Source organism: Mustela nigripes, chromosome 5 (genome assembly GCF_022355385.1).
Source record: "Mustela nigripes isolate SB6536 chromosome 5, MUSNIG.SB6536, whole genome shotgun sequence".
Lineage (NCBI taxonomy): Eukaryota > Metazoa > Chordata > Mammalia > Carnivora > Mustelidae > Mustela > Mustela nigripes.
Window position 1 is genome coordinate 22,494,664 of NC_081561.1, and position 12,499 is coordinate 22,507,162.

General features: G+C 43.3%; 1 long non-coding RNA gene across 1 annotated transcript in view; it reads right to left on the minus strand.

The window, feature by feature from the left end:
* LOC132017140 (uncharacterized) overlaps positions 1-12,499 on the minus strand; it is a 168,986-nt gene that overhangs the window by 124,516 nt on the left and 31,971 nt on the right. Inside the window, exon 3 of the long non-coding RNA XR_009404180.1 lies at positions 6,418-6,543. This is a non-coding gene — a long non-coding RNA (uncharacterized LOC132017140). The remainder of the gene's footprint in view (positions 1-6,417; positions 6,544-12,499) is intronic.

The window sequence follows — 12,499 nt, forward strand, 5'->3', positions numbered from 1 at the left end:
ATCAAGTCTATGGCGATTTACTGCAGTGGCCATGAGAAACAAGCAGTTTGCTCAGGATGGATCTCGAGAAGAGGAACTTACCCTGTATGACCCAGGTGGTCTCTAAATGCAATGATATTCACCCTTATAAGAAAGATGCAGAGGGAGTTTGGGGGCAGACCCACCAAAGTGAAGGCAATATACAGAGGAACTTGAGACGCAGTCACAAGCCAAGGAATGCCAGTGGCATCGGAAGCTGAAAAAGGGCAGGAGATCATTCCCTAGAGCCCTGGAGGCAGTACAGCTGCAGACTTCTGGCCAACAGAGCTGTGAGAGAATAAGTTTCTGTTCTTTGGATCTACCAAGTTTGTGCTAGTTTATTGCAGCAACGTTGAGAAACTAACATAATATTCTATAATTCTTTGTTTTTTAAATGATTTTATTTATTTATTTGAGGGAGAGAGCACCCACACATATAGTCGGGGGAGGGGCAGAGGAGGAGGGAGAGGGACAAGCAGACTCCCCGCTGAGCACTGATTCCCAGGACCCCGAGATCATGAACTGACCCAAAATCAAAAGTCGCCCCTCAACTAACTGAGCCACCCAGGTGCCCAAATATGCTACAGTTCTAAAAATAAAATGGAGAGCTGTAATGTCCTAACAGTAGATAACTTTTATAACTTAAATAACCAAGGTTTCCATGTGCCTGTGCACTCAGAATTATGTTGCTGTCATAAGTGCACCGTAGCCTAGACTTTCTGAACAGAAGATACAGTGAAAAGAGACTGATGCCCTGTTAACCCCACAATATTATGGGTTCTCTGTGTTGCAATTATTTTAATGACTTTTTTATTTTTAAGTCATCTCTATACCCAACAGGGACTTGAACTCATAACCCTGAGATCAAGGGTTGTATGCTCTACTGACTGAGCCAGCCAGAAGTCCCATCTGAGCTAGAATTTTAAAAAACAATTGACATACTGAAATTTGCACAAAGAAAAAAGACCAAGAGGAAAGAGAAGCCATGCATATGCCAAAGTTGAAAAAAACTTAGTAGTATTAGCGCATACCTTGAAAAAATGATACAAGGAATATGGCCCTTGTCCTCAAACTACACAGAAGTCTGCCTTGTTGGGGAGGGAAGAGCTGATGTCCTCTTTGGCTCTAAAGATCAGGATGTGGATCGAAGGAGAGGCTACACAGATGTAGATTCAGACTCCATAAATTAAAATCCTCAAATTTTTATGGAAATGCCCAAGTGGCACTGCAAATCTGACACCCGAGGTGGTGAATGAATGGTTACATACTGGGAAATGTTGTCTGGGGAACTCCTACAGAAAGTAACATCTTAGATGAGAAGCCCCAAGGACCCATTCAAATCTGACTGCGTAACGGCACTGCCATTAAGAAAGCGGAATAAGTCAATTTCTGTCCTACAACATCTGAAGATTTGTTCATTTACGGCTTAGCCTCTCTTTCTACAGACTGATAAATGGTGGCTTCTTTGATCCTTACTGAGACTATTATCATCCAACATGAAAGCACTCTTCACCTTCTCTGAACACTCCAAATTCTTCTTGACTTCCCCAGTTGCAGAGTCTAGTACAAATCCCAGCCCTGAACCTGGGTGTGATCAATTAGAAGCAGAACCAGAAAACAGCAGCTTATATTCTGTTTTCCTGTTAAATCCTGTCCCTGTACAAACTCACATTTGCTTTTCTAAAAGGGTGAACCATTCAACCTTTGCCTCTATCCTGAGTATTTCTGAACTTCATTTTGTAAAGCTTCCTGAGCTTTTCCATATGAATAAGATACACTTGGAAGGAACTGAACTTAGTTCTGTTTGTTTCTAACGTCTAATTAAATGCTAATCCTATCCTCCAGAGGGCCGCTGTCCTTGGCCAACTTACACTGTACCTTCTCTTCCTTTCCTCGTGTTCTCCAACCAACTAGACAAACAATACAGAACCCAAGGGAGAACTCTGAACCCTCCTCTTCAGCTTTGCCTATAAAAGAGAAAAGCAATCTGGAAATCAAAGAACCAATTATTTGAAAAAGAGAAAACCAAACCACTGGTTTGTCTAATATTTTAACTGCTTCTGGACCAGCAGAGTGGTTGTGATCTCCTTCCAAGCTGAAAGTGCTTTATGAATGGCCACTTTGTGGGCATGACCTAGTATGTCCATGGCTCCAGCCTACGATGTAATTACGTAGGAGAAATCAAATCTCTGCCAGTGGTTTCCAAGTATTCCACAGGAGCCTACAATTCTAATATAGGTTCCCCTTTTTAGGAAGAAATTCTTGAGAGGTACCATTATTATGTACTATCATATGCCTACCGTGGTGTTACGATTTATGGTAAGAAATATATATTTGGTCTTCATTCACCTTCTTGGCACACAACTCTTAAATCTTCTGGAATTTGCTAAGTGAGGAGAGCAATAATGGTGTCTTCTGTTATGCTGATGACATAACATTTGGAAAGCCCTTAGGTAGTCTAAGGATGAGGGCTGGTTGCCAGGAGGCTTACTCATGTGATTAGAGATTGGGAAATTTCAGTCTCAACATTGCACCTCAACCTCCAAGGAGGGGAGAGGAGTTGCAGGTTGAGTCAATCACCAAAGCCCAGTGATTTTTTTTTAAAAGACTTTATTTATTTATTTGAGAGAGAGGGCACAAGCGGGGCTGGGAGAAGTAGAGGGAGAGAGAGAAGCAGACTCTCCGCTGAGCAGGGAGCCCAATGTGGGGCTTCAACCCCTGACTCTGGGATCATGACCTGAGCAAAAAGGCAGACACTTAACTGACTGAGCCCCCCAGGCATCCACCAATGGCCAATGACTCAATCAATCATGACAATATAAGGAAGCTTCCACAAAACCCCAAAAGGACGGGGTTTGGAGGGCTTCCAGGCTAGGGAACACATGGAGATCTGGGGGAGAGTGGTGCACTCAGAGTCATGGATGCTCCATGCCCTCTCCCCACACTTTGCCCAAAGCATGTCTTCTATCGGGCTGTTCCTAGCCTATTTCCTTTTATAATAAACTAGTAATCTGATAAGTAAATTGTTTCTCCAAGTTCTATGAGCCACTCTGAACAAATTAACGGAATACAAGGAGATGGTTGTTGGAACCTCAAATCTATAAGCAGTGGGTCAAAAGCATGGGTAAGAACCTGGTTTTATGACTGGTGTCTGCCGGGCGGAGAGGGAGTTTGTTAAGACTGAGCCCTTAACCTGTGGGATCTGAAGCTAACCCCAGGTAGAAAGCATCAAAATTGAGCTGAATTATAGGATACCCAGCTGGCATGGGAGAAATCCTTGGTGTGGGGGAAGGGGCTATACACTGGAATTGGGTGCAGAATCATACCCATCAAAAACACACTAAAGTGAAGACTAAAGCACCCACTACCAGAAAAATTAGATTAACAGATTCTGAGACTTACTTCCATTGAATGCTTCCTCCTACCTAAGCATTTAGGCACACAATTTTGACTTCAATTTTCCTGGAACAAAACTGATAACCCATTTTAACTAACATGCCAAATTTATTTCTGAAACACACAAACTAGCAAAGGTTTATTTGAATCCATTGATTGTAGTCTGCAAGTGAATTATGAAGTCAAGATATTCAACTTAAGTCTAACCTTGCATCTAAAAATTGGAAATGGTGAGGCGCCTGGGTGGCTCAGTCATTAAGCCTCTGCCTTTGGCTCAGGTCATGATCCCAGGGTCCTGGGATCAAGCCCCACACTGGGCTCCCTGCTCAGTGGGAAGCCTGCTTCTCCCTCTCCCACCCCTCCCCCCGGTTTGTGTTCCCTCTCTCACTGTCTGTCAAATTAATAAATAGAATCTTAAAAACATAAAAATTATAAAATTAAAGAAATAAATAAAAATTGGAAATGAAATGTTATACCCTAAGATTGTTTTGTTTTCTTTTACCTAAAACAATCCACTCACCAACCAACACAAATGCACGGAAATCCCAAAAGGCACATGATCATCACTAATAAAAATGACTGGAATGCATTTTATTCATGTAAAAATATGATGTAAATGCTGAATAATTATAAGTCATTATTTCAATCTGATTTGAGAGGCAAAGCATCTCCACTTGGCAAGTCTTGTCCTCTGCTCCTGGTCACTGAGCAACCTTGAAATTCACTATCAACAATGACTGGCATCTTATTCACAAAAGCTTTCTTATTTTCAAGTTATAAGATTTTATGTCAGTATGGAAGAGTTCTTATTTCGTCCACCTCATGGAAGAGTCACAAAAGTTGAGACAGTGAAGGGCAGAAATATTTTCTAGGAAGGAGAAAACCAACTTGGTTTCCATGAGCAGGATAGAGCATTCCTCCAGAGCAGGACCAGCTGGTGTATGAAAGTGAGTTCAGTGAGCCAATCCTCCACAAATACAGACTATCCATCAGCACAGAATATATTAAACTCCATTCTCCCTCAAAGCTAAAGGACTACATCTTTCCCTCATAAAGAAGTCCTGTGTTCTCTCAAGTATTACAGTGATTTTCACACTGTGTTCTGAAGGTCCCCAGGAGTGCGGCTCTGAGTCAGAATTCTAGACAGGATCTTCCTGATGCAAATACAGACCATGCCTGGGAGACCTCATTGTGAGAAAGCCGCCCTCTCAACGTGAGACTTGGTGCAGATGCTGGAAGGGGTGGCTGTCAAGGGCTGTGCCTCCCTCACCCTCCTACCCACCAACCACGCTCATACATGTATTTGCATTTCCGGTCTAGGCACCTCCATTCAGAAGCCTCCTTGTGTGTGTTGGGGCGGGAAGGGCTGCTCTCCATTCCCCTCGACCCCAGGCCATCAAATGGCAAGAGGCTTTTATCTGGGGGCTCCTGGAGCAGTGAGACCATCCCCTGCCTCCATTTGTGCTGATCCATCTAAATGGTCATGCCGTTTTGGAAAGCCAAGAGCCCAGCATAACCACTCAGGTCATCAATCATGACAGACCACTCTCAGACCAGGGGGGGCTCAGCCATCACAGTAAAGGGGATCCTAAGACTGTATCAAAGTTGTAAAGAACATGATGGGCATTAACACATATCGTTACCGGAATGTTCCATTCAAGGAGAGGGAAGAGGTGGAAGCATATCTTATATGGACTCAGTGATTAACGGACACGAGGGTTCTTCCTAACACCATAATTGGCACCACATCCCAGTGCCTACTGTTGATTGAATACCCACATTGCAAACACACACCAGACCGGAAATCCTCATACGTTGTCAGAATTAATCCTTTCACAAAACCTTGAAGTATAATCCCCATTTACTGATGAAGAAACCGAAACTGGAAGGGATTGAATAATATTTCCAAGGCCACCCAGTCAATGAATTCCAACACCTTGACCAGTTTTATTACAGTCTATGCTTTCAACTCCTACTCAATCATTCCCTCCCCACGAACATTCCAACCTGCACCACCCAGAAATAATATCTGTTCTATTACTTGTCCCTTGTACGGGGCACCTGAGTAACAGATGACCCACAAAAGAGTATTTCCAGATAGTCAAAGCAAACTAGTTCTGACATGCTCAGATGTATGCAGGGAAACAAAGCCAACAAACAAAAACAAAACCCAAGGACCCAACCAAATTTTCAACCAGTCCCGGACCCAACCCATATGTGAGGTCTTTTTCAACTTTCTACCTAACCGTCTCGTCTCCGAGAATGAAAAGTGAACAGGAGGTCCCATCAGCAAACTGCAGGAACATCTGGTTTGACTTTTCCCCTAAACCAGTGATCATGTTCAGTTACTCCCCCCACACGCTCTTGCTTGCTGTGTGATCAAAAACTAGGTCTTCTGATTGTGACAATAAACTACAAAGATGTTAAAGAGCAGTCTGCGGGTTTTGAACACGCTATCGTGAAGTTTCTACTGACCTGTATTTTAATGAATTCACTGTTAAGATCCAAATCCCAGAAAACATGACACACGATTTCTCCCTTCTGCCCCCAGGCTCACCCGAATACCTTGACAGCACTTTCTCACTCCCAGCCCACTCCAAGATGCTTATATTCCAGAAGAGAATGTAAACTTGAGGCAGCATAATACTTATAAAATTAGCCCACTGCCCAGCTCTTTCTCACTTGAGTTAATTTGCATCTGTGAGCAACTAAGCCAAGAAGGTATATTTCTGTGTCCCCGTGTGTGCCTCGTCTGTCATTTGTCAGTATGACTTCATGGTTAGCCACTGCCCAGAAAGGAAATCTCTTCCACTTCTCCACGGCTTTCAGGGTCAGTTAATAGAGCCCCATCTAGTTGCTAATCCACTCAGCTGAAATTCAATGAACTGTCACTGTAAGTGGCTTAAATGGCAAGTTTGCAACCTACTGGGACAGGTGTCATACATTCTCCAAGCTCAACCCAAGTACAGATGCTCAGCGCAAGTCAGGGCACAGCCAACTTACCTGGCGATGGCCGCGGATGACTCACTGTTGGAGCAGAGACACCGCCAGTGTGAACAACCCTGTCCCGTTTTCTCAATCGGCCAGCTCCGTTTTACGATTGGCGGTTGCAATGCCCATTTCTTCTGCCTGAAAACAATAAAAATATCCGAGTCAATTCTAGCCAGACTGGCCTGTATCTTTCCTTATGGGACTCCAAGACCATACGAGGCAACAAGCACAAGAAAGTGGAAGCAGAACCTCCACCGAGCCTGGAGAGAGGGGACCCTGCTCCACACCTCGCCGACACAGGATGCAGGAAGAACCCTCAACGTCCTCAAGGCTCTGTCCCCTAGGATGGTGGGGAGCAGAGGTCAGTGAGGCAAGGGACACGACTCCAGACAAGGAACATTTGTGTTTGTTTGTTTTTTTAATTTCTATTAAATGACTGATTTTTTCCATTTTTATTATTATTATTTTTATTAACATAGAACATATTATGTGCCCCAGGGGTACAGGTCTGTGAATCATCAGGCTTACACACTTCACAGCATTCACCAGAGCCCATACCCTCCCCAATGTCCATCACCCAGCCACCCTCAGTTTGTTTCCTGAGATTAAGAGTCTCTTATGGTTTGTCAGAACGTTTGTACTTTAAAAAGAATTTCCTAGGATGATGCTGACTCCAGCTCTCTAGAATGCTGGTACCTCAGGAATCTTGGTATCTCTGCAAACTCTTCCACAAAATAACAACAATAATAATAATGATGATGATGATAATTTTAAAAATTACATTATTATAATATAATGCTATAATACAATAATATTATAATAAATATGATTGTTGTTATTATTATTAATGGAGCCCTTACTCAGTGCTAGACATTATACTTACTGTTTCATTCACATTATCTCATTTTATCTTGCAACCCCAGCAAGTAGGCGAGAATCCTACCTGTGAGGCTACCTGTGAGGCAGCAGATCAAAGCAGTAAGGGGATGGGCTCTGCCCCCTAGTAGCTCTATCACCCTGGACCTCACGGGGTGATTTTTGCAATTTAAGGTGTGGACCTGTAGAAAGCCCTCAGTCTGACTATGATCACTGCCACACCATCAGGGGTTAACTGGGAGCCGCAGAGCAGGGACCAGGGCAGTGGATGTGATCCAGTGGCTCCCCTGAGACCCAGCTCTGAAGAGTCTAGTCTTCACTGCTAGTCAGAAAGCTGCCATATGCGAGCAGCCCTCATCAGACATGGTAGCACAGATATTCATCCTTCATCTGCTGTGAAGGTAGCCATCTACAGACCAGCAAAAGACAAGAGGGCGCCATTTCTCTAATAATGCCCAAACCAGACCCTTGTTCCTAGGAAAAGAAGGCACCCACAGTCCCTGTCCTTGTGCTCAAATTCTGACCCAGTGGCAAATGTCTATTCAAGATGAAGTTCCCTCAGTAAGACAGATATAGTTCTTGTCTTATCTGGGGTCCCCTAGAAGCAGAGCCTGAGACAAGGGTTTGGCAAACGAGATTTTTTGAGGGGGTCGGTGCTCCTGAAAAATTCCTGAAGGGGAGAGAGAGAGAGAATCAGGCTAGGGAAAGGAAAAAACTGAACAGGGATGTAGTCTCAGATCAAGGGCAGCCTCAACCTGGACCACAGAGGATTCTAGAATATAAATCACATCACAAAGTTGTCCTCACCTTGAAGCGAGGGGCCCAGTCATTTGCACCCTCCTATCAGTGAGTCATTAGCCATGAAGAGCTTCCAGGGTGAATGACAGCCAAGGGTAATTCTACAGGAGGGGCAGAGGAGGTTGGGTGATAAGCCCTGGACAGCCAATCCCCATGGCAGCTGGGTGACTGGACAGGGCCGCAAAAGCACCTACTACATTCCTGTCAGGCACGGAGCTATAGAAACAAAGTTATTGCCCCTCACACCCTTTACACAAGTAGACTCCATAAAGAAAGAGTTTAGCACAGAGGATTAAATGGCTAATTTGCCTTCTTATATTTTAAAACCACCAACATAAAATCTCTGCATCTCAAAGATCAACCCAAGCTAAGCAGACTCAGCAGGGTTCTTTGTTTTGGGGGAGACATGATAAGTTGGAGCTCATGGCCACAAGAAGTTCCAGCTAACAGTCTTCTTGCCCATCCCCTGAATAAACCAGTTGTTCTGGCTTAGCTCTGCTGAAATGGACACAGGCTAAAGGAAATCGCTTCTGACGCTTATTGGCAGAGAAATTCAGGGTAAGGAAGAATGTTCTCAACCTTCCTTCTCTAAGGAAATTACAAGAGTGAGACAGTTCAGTTACAGGAGAGTAATTAATGTTATTAAATCACCGTTGGGGAATGATTATGCCTTGAATTTAGAGGTCACCTCCCCACAGGGATTCACGAAGGAAAAATCCTTCCCTTACATGGTCTTACTCATCTTGACGGCACCTCCTGTGAGACAGGCTGACAATCTGCTGTAGTGTGTGTGGCCTTCCTGGGCAAGCACACACATTTAATTTAGCATCCCCTGATGCTTCTCCTAGAGAACTGGCTTCCTGCACGCCTTTTTGCATCATGCGCAGCTCCAGCTTTGAGGACGTGTGACCTGCACAGTTGCACAGGGCTCCGCATTTAGAACTTCAGATGCTACCTTCCTGGAACTCCTAATAATTTTTAAATAAGGGGCCACATGTTTCCATTTTACACTGGACCCCACAAATCTTACAGCCCTCCTTGGGTGCCTAGCTTCATCTGAACCTGGGAGGTCTGTAAGAAACGGTCTCAGCAAGCTGACTATGGCATGTAACCTCTCCGGGGATTGTGCATCCCAGGGATGTGGTAGGCATTAGCCCTGCCGATCACAAATTTTGGGTTCTTCTTGCAGAACAAGGTAGAGATTGGCCTGGAACTTGCTGTTGATAAAATGTGAGCAGACTGTGATGATGCCACATCTGGGCAAAAGGTTTAGAGGCCAGAGCTCCATTTGCCACATCCCCTTTCTCCTGCCTGGATCACTAAGATGGAGCTTCTCTTGGCGAGTCCCTGAGAGAGACAGAGCCCACAGACAACCTGCAAGGAGCATGTTCTACGAGCTAGATAAACTGTGGTTTGAAGCCACTGAGATTTGCTTTTTTCCCATAATGTGGCCTATCCTGATAGACACAGAGGATGATAAGCAGATTCTCAAAACATCCTTCGCAATACTTAGAGACAGAGCTGGGGAGAAGGAGCAGGGTGCGAGGCAACGATGTTTCCCATAATGGAGAAGGCTCCTACATAAAGGGAGGGATGGGTGGGAGCCCTACAGGCTACTGTTGAATTTATTTAGTCCTACTATTCACCACTGGACACAGAAAATACAGCATTAACAGGGTTCAACAACAAATCAGTTGTGTCACAGGAAAAAAAAAAGTGATACAATTTGTATGTTCTTCCATCCCTGCCATTTTGTTAGTCAAACACTTGACAAATGCAAATTGCTCCTTTCTGAGGGATGAGGAAAAGAGGGAAAGATAAAATGATCCTAAAAGACCCCAAAAACTTTCCTGGGGCTGACCAGTGAGGCTCAGCAAATACAGAGTATTTGAATGAAATGTCTGATTTGATATTTGTCTCTCTCCTAAGCAAGGAAGTCAAGGTCACTGTGAGGGTACAGTAACCTCTGGAACAGCTCTGTAAAGAAGGGTCTTGTCCTGCCTGCAAGCTGTAGCAGCTGCTGAATTCTTTTATTCATGACCAATGATTCCAGAATGATTAAACTAGCATTGTAAATGTGCAGTCTATAGCAGCTGAGTGACAAGGATTAAGCGAGGTTCAGATTAAAATGCTAAGTGAGTTTGTCCCAAGATCAAGCCAGATAAATGGTTAACACTAAGAAAATACATGCTGAAGAAGAAGTGTAAAAACAACCACCTAGAGAAAACCTCAGAATAACAAATTGTACCAGAGAAAGTGTCTTGAATGGTAAGTAAGCCAGCGTGGGCTGAAATTACCTTTTTGAAAGTACAACTACTCAACGATATTTAGGAAAAATATACAGCAGACCAACAACTTAATCAGCATGCATGTTCACAACAGATTTGATTCTGAGGGGAATGTGCCACCTTGGCATGAGGATTATTTTGAACTGAAGACAATCAAGGCCCATAAACTCAGGAAGAGATTTTAACTTTGTTCTCAACTACCTGTAAGAATTTAGATAGAGGGCTATCACCAGAGACAACTACAGAGTCTGGGCCAGTTGTGGTCTGCTGTGGGGAGCTGGACAGGGCCTGCTTGGTCAAAGCCCTCTCCATGTCCTGCTCTCTCCCACTGGCATGGCAAACATCTGTTTATCAAACATTCGCTCTTCCCATCTTCCTGTGAATTGTCTTCCTTTCCTTTGGAAGGATGGCATATAAGCTACTTGGCCTTGAGTCTCACATTCTGGGGCTCCCATATGTAAGAAATTAAATTTTTTTCTCCTATTGATCTGTCTAGGATGTAATTCAGGTAACAGACCAACCAAAAGAACTTGTAATAGTAGAAGAAAAAATTTTCCTCCCCTACAGTTAAAAAAAAAAAGGGGGAGGGTGGAAAATACTAAAAATCTATTTCATTGACACAATAAATATTGATAAACAAATTTCAGAACAAAATATAAGTTGGAAACCAAAAATTATTAGAACTGCTAGCCTTCCTACTACAAAAGAATAAGAATGCTTTGCATCACGTAGAGTTTTTCTCCCAGGAAAGCCACAGTCAAAAGCCAAAGTGAATGTAAATTTATTATTTACCAAATAGTAGCATAACAGAATAAAAAGAAAACACCATGAGAAAAAAATCTGCACCCACTGCATGAGTAATGCCCTGAAATGTTTCTGTATAATGAATAGAAATAAAATCACATACCCTTTTGCCTTTAATGACATTTAAAGTAATGAGACATTGATGAAAAATAGGGTATTTGAATTGATACCTCAAACCTCTCTATCTGTGGCTTTCTCATCTTCTCTAAATCATCTCACATTCCATGGAACTTAATCCCACTGGTCTGCAGGTCTTTGCTACAACCCGCATTTTTGCCTGGGAATTTCCCCTGTTGATTTCATGGGAACAGTTCTTCTCAGACTCATCAGACAATCTTTTTTTTTTTTTTTTTTTCCCTCATCAGACACTCTGATATGTGCTCCTGAGGGCTGAGTACATACACCTCTCACTCATGAAGCACTGAAAAGAAACAGTGGAATGGTGGTTCTCTTTGCACACTTGGTGACAAATGAGGAACACAGACGTGGCCAGGATAAGATAACTTGGAGACCCTACAGGGTACAGTGCTTAAGAACAAGGGCTCCGAGTCCATCCAACCTAAGTGCGAAATTCCTGTTGCTCTAGTTTCCACATCTGTGGCATGGGGATGGTAATAACACAAAACACCTCATAAGCCAAATAATCTTTGTACAGAACTTATGGACTATCTTTCACATAGGATGTCAGCAATATTGGCATTGTGATTACAGTGAATTCTCTCTCTGTGAAAAATCGAGAGACACACAAAGGCTCTTGGCTCCTCCCACCCTCCTTGAAGAATCACAGATTTCTCCTTATATGCTAAGGATACTGATATAAAATAGGTGAACAGATGTGGCTGTCCCAAAATTGGACAGAAAGATAAAATATAGAGTGTTGAAGAAAGGTCAGAAAGAGGCAGCTGCACAGGAAGATTAAGTAGAAAACAATATTTAAGGTCCGACCCCTGATGAGGTGTTAAATGGCTGGTGGGAGAGATCCCAGCTGTAATCCAGTTAACATTTAGCACCTAATTATCACTTCTCAGCAGCGTCCAGACTAGATAATTGTGAACTGCAACCTCCGAGCTACACAGGAAATGTTTGATGCTACTAAGCTGCAGATTCAATCATTTAACAGGCACTGGCTATCCAGGAGCAAGTAACAAGAGCTGTAGAGTATTATTACTCTACTTAACCAGTAAGGCATCATCTCTCCTTGGGCTCTAGCCCACAGTTCAGCTGATTTTCACCAAACAAGAAGTGGATGATTTTTTTTTAAAGGTTTTATTTATTTATTTGAGGAAGAGGAGAGAAACACAGCATGAGCAGTGGGCGGGGAGCAGAGG